The sequence below is a fragment of the Echinops telfairi genome, unplaced genomic scaffold (genome assembly GCF_000313985.2).
Source record: "Echinops telfairi isolate 266 unplaced genomic scaffold, ASM31398v2 ScPeMD7_3533;HRSCAF=4204_1, whole genome shotgun sequence".
Lineage (NCBI taxonomy): Eukaryota > Metazoa > Chordata > Mammalia > Afrosoricida > Tenrecidae > Echinops > Echinops telfairi.
The window spans coordinates 16231154-16236027 of NW_022107432.1; the positions used below are offsets into that span (position 1 = coordinate 16231154).

The 4874-nt window shown below is 40.0% G+C and overlaps 1 pseudogene; it reads left to right on the forward strand.

Moving 5' to 3' along the window:
* Positions 1–2002: 2002 nt before the first annotated feature.
* On the forward strand, positions 2003–2536 carry LOC101662487 (annotated as a pseudogene).
* The last annotated feature ends 2338 nt before the right edge of the window (positions 2537–4874 follow it).

A 4874-nucleotide genomic window follows, 5' to 3' on the forward strand; every position in this document is an offset into this window, starting at 1 on the left:
ACCTCTGCCAGCGCTGAGATGCTTACACATTCACTGACTCAGCTTTCCTCCTGTAGTCGGCATCATTGCGTGTGTTTTGTGAGATGGAGGAGGACTTTGTGGATTGGTGTTTGACATATGGGTTAATGGGTTAATGTTGGACTTGTAGGCTTGGGCAGCACTGGGTTGGGATGTTTTCTTGATGTGCACTTAACCTCTCTTTACATGAGTTTATGTGGATTTGTTTCTCTAAAGTACCCAGACTAACACAGAAACCCTATGTAGGGTGACTCTAAGTCAGAATTGACTTAATGTTAGTGTATTTATCAAGAGAAAATCTTTAATATAAAAATAGTACCCCGGTAGGCATCTAGCCAATGACTTTCTTCTTTCCTAGAAATACTCTCTATCCAGAGCAACAATAGCCCAGGTAGCATTGTAAGAATGCAGGTAAAGATAGATGGTCAGACTCAGGTAGAAAGCCTACTAGCTTAGGAGGAGGAGGAGAGGGCCAAGGAAATGATGCACTGGGTCTTCGATACTATGAACCCACTCCATGAATGTTTACCTTGTCTTTCATATCAATGTTTGTGATGTATGACTATGCTGCTCCTTTATCTAACTCTGGTCTTTACAAAGCCATTCATCACAATGCTGCTGCTTCGAAGCCTGATAGGTTATGGCCTATCCAGATCAGAGAGTAGAAGGCTCTACATTTACTCAGAAAATTTTGACACCTGATTTTTTGTTCAAGAAATTTCAATACTTTATTGGGAAAGATGAAGTCTAGTTTTGTTTAGTGGGTACCAATAATCTCAGACTCTTTTGCATCAAAACCAACTCCATCTCTATATCTTGAAGGGCTCCTCTAATCCTTCTCCCTTGATGGATACTGCACTTAGATGAAGATATTTTGTTTGTTTGTGTTTGAGGTTTCAAATTTGTTCTTTTCCTGTGTTCAACGTTTCTTAATGGATATCCACCTTTCATCTATAGTTTTATGTTTATTTTTCTAATGGCAATTTTATCTTGGGAAAAGCTGAATCTACCCTACTTTTAATTCTTTTTAAAAATTATTATTCTATTTCTGTTACCTCAATATTAAGAGAACTAATAAAACATGAAATTATTTTCTCATGGCCATTGCATTTTAGGAAGGAGTTTCTTGATTCATTGGTTGGTTGATTTCCTCCCGTGGGCGTTCTTTTGCTGATTTGTTAGCACTATGCCTTCCTTATCTGCGATCTCAGAGTTCCCAGGTGAGTACCAACTCTAGCCTCTCTGGGTCTGTATTGTTGCTTTTTACAAATGAAGCTTCTCTGTTCCCAGGATCAATGTGTGCATCGGCCCTATATACACCTCCTTAACTGTTGTCACGCCCCTTCCTAACATTCTAGGACAATTGCTCCATTTATTTCCAAGAAGGTAGTCTTTCCTCTCGGCTTCTTTTCTTCTATTCGGAGTAGGCCACTTTTATAACTTTGGGGACGTGTCTAGCACAGGAACTGAACTCAAATATCGTTCTTAACTATTCCTAGTCCTAGCGCCTCACTGCAAGCTGGCTTCTTCGAGTCACTGCTTCCTGTGTTTCTGTGTCTTTTCTAACCTACAGATGTATCTCACCTGTTTTAAGCATGATTATGCCTTTGGTTAACATGTACAAATAATGTTGCATCTTCCATTATTAAATATTTTACAAATGGTGATTCAGTGGGAGCTAGAAGACCTTTATCAGATGTTGAAAGTATTTTTAGTCTATTTTTATTCAACCTTCAGTATGATATTAATCTAGGTTTATTACAAGTTGTAAAGAGCATAAAGCACATAGAATACAGTTATTTTACTTAAAGATTCAAAATGAATTATATAGCATCATGAAACCGTAATTCTCTTCTCAATTAAAAATATGTTTCTTTTTATGTAGTATAAGACATTTCAAATCACTATTTAAAAATTCAAGAAATCCTATAGTCAGAGGAGACATAGTCCTGTGTTTCAGAGAAAGAATCATTCAATGTATTAATGCAACCTGGATTGTACTGAACAACATGAACTGGGGCAAGTATTTGAAGCTGCTTTTGACATATTGAGGCAACATTCAACTGGCAAACTTCAGTACCCAGCCCCCCCCGCCCCCCAACAAAGCTACAGACTACTATCTTGAAGGAAATATCCCTCCATCACTGCAAATATCATTGAAAACCAGATGGTACACGTGTTGTTCCCCAGGAAAAGGGTAGAAAAATCAGGAAGAAGCTTTGTCTGAATACCTTAATGAAACTCCGTGTAACCTCTGGATGCTCTAGTGCTCAGTAAACAGATACAAAACTAGTTTGTATCAGAAAGAAGACAAAGAAGAAGAAGAAAGAGAAAGAAAGAAAGAAAGAAAACACTTGCAGAATTTGAAGGGGTGGGGAGGCAACCAAAAGACCATGACTTACTAGAAAATGGCCAAAAGATTGAAGAATTATGGAAGAACTGGATACATCATCAAAATCCAGAGAAAACTAATTATTAATTCAATGAGGCCATTCTCCAAAGACACATTCCATCTTAGTTTTACTGGGGGGCGGGCAGGGATGAGGATCTTCTACTCACTACATCCAAGCTGTTAAAATATATACATATATTTGAAACAAATAGTAGGTCTGTATTAAGAAGACGGTTAATTTACGTGCTTAAATATCAAGACCACTTTTGGGGAAAGGCACCATTGACAATGTTGACCTTTACCTAAGCTCTTTGTGCCTGGGAAACTGTGATGGTTTTTGAATCACCCAAATGTTTAGGCAAAAAGGCTTACTACATATAACCATTTTTCCCTGTATGTTTTGGAGAAGATCAGGAATGATTTCCTTATTTACCTATATGAAGGCAGGGTATAGATCCTCCAAATTTCCATTCTTTAAAAAAAAAATCATTTTATTAAGGGGTCATACAACTCATCACAATCCACACATACATCAATTGTGTAAAGCACATTTGTACATTCATTGTCCTCATTATTCTCAAAATATTTGCACTCCGCTTAAGCCGCTGACATCAGCTTCTCATTTTTATGGCCGCTGTATTTTAATCACTGCACCATCCAGGCTCCAAAAAGGTGTAGGTATCTGTAATTCATATGTTTGTAAACAATCCCCAAACCTAGGCCTCCAACTTCAGTCTCACAATTCATACATTGTAGCTGCTTGCTGAAAAGTCCCAAGTAGAAAGTCCCATCTTTCTCCCATGGAATGGCTAGCTTGTGGTTTTGTTTTGGGTTTTTTCAAATTATTTTATTGGGGGCTCGTACAATTCTCATCACAATCCATACATACATCCATTGTGTCAAGCACATATGCACATTTGTTGTCCTCATCATTCTCAACACATTTACCTCCCACTCTAGCCCCTAATATCAGTTGCTCATTTTCCCCCTCCTTCCACCCTCCCCCTCCCTCATGAACCCTTCATAGATCATAAATTATTATAGTTTTGTCATAAGTTAGCCTGTCTGATGTTTCCCTCCACCCTCTTCTCTGCTGTCCATCCCCCAGGGAGGAGGCAATACTTAGATTCTTGTAATTGGCTCCCTCTTTCTACCCCACATTCCCTTCACCCTCCAGATGTCGCCCCTCTCACCACTGGTCCTAAAGGAGTCATCTATGCTGGATTCCCTGTGTTTCCAGTTGCTATCTGTACCAATGTACATCCTCCGGTCCAGCCAGATTTGTAAGGTAGAATTGGGACCATGATAATGGGGGGGAGGAAGCATTAAAGAACTAGAGGAAAGTTATATGTTTCATTGCTGCTACCCTTCTCCCTGATTGGTTCGTCTCCTCCCCACAACCCCTCAGTAAGGGGGTGTTCAGTTGCCCACCAATGGGCTTTGAGTCTCCACTCTGCACTCACCTGTCTGGGGTCTTAAAGGCTTAAAGGCAAACAAGCAGCCATCTAGCTGAGAAGCACCAAAGCCCACATGGAAGAAGCACACCAACCTGTCTGACCATGAGGTGAAGAAGGGATCAGTTATCACACATCAAAGAACTGAAAACCATATCAGTGGGTGCCCGCTTTACTGACACAACCACTGAAGACAAACGTGTGCATAAGCAAAGGTGGTGAAGAGAGCTAATGGTGCCTGGCTATCAAATTTCCATTCTTAATGGAGTATTTTATATACTATTAACTGAACTGTTTATCACCAATGACAAGTAGAATAAAGTGCCTGCTAACTTGTCTTGACTAAACTTTAGTCAAACACACCTCGTCCCAAGTATCTTTAGACAAGCGATTGGGGTTAAGCAGACATTGTACTGTATGTCAATCCCCTTTATGGATGCTTACAAAACCCCTTAATGACAAAGGTAAACATTTCCTACTAAACTGTTGCATCACCTGCTCACCTACTCTTCCACACACAGTTCTTTGGGCACAGATGTTTAAGCCCTTGACTACTAGGTAAAAAGGTGGTGGCTAGTACCTACCAGGAGGCTCCTCTAAAGATAGGCCTGTCTATCTGCTTCCAAAAGATCCCAATCTTGATAACTCTGTGCACCAACTCTCCCCCATGCCCATGAGATCACTGTGAGTCAGAATCAACTCAGCAGCAATAAGAAACGACAATCAAACTTTTGAGACATACATAAACCTGATGGGGATAGGCTCTGCCTCCTGCTGCATGGCCTTTTCTCTTTCTAAAATTGTTCCTCACCCAAATTCATTTGGCAACATATACCCCGGAGGCATGTTTACCCTTCACCCTAACTCTCAGGTAATTACTGAGTAAACCCAAATAAACCAAAAACAAATTCACTGCCATTGAGTCAATTCCGACTCATAGCAACCCTATAGGACAGGGTAGAACTGCCCCTGTTCATTTCTGAGACAGTAGTGCTTTTTAGGAGTAGAGT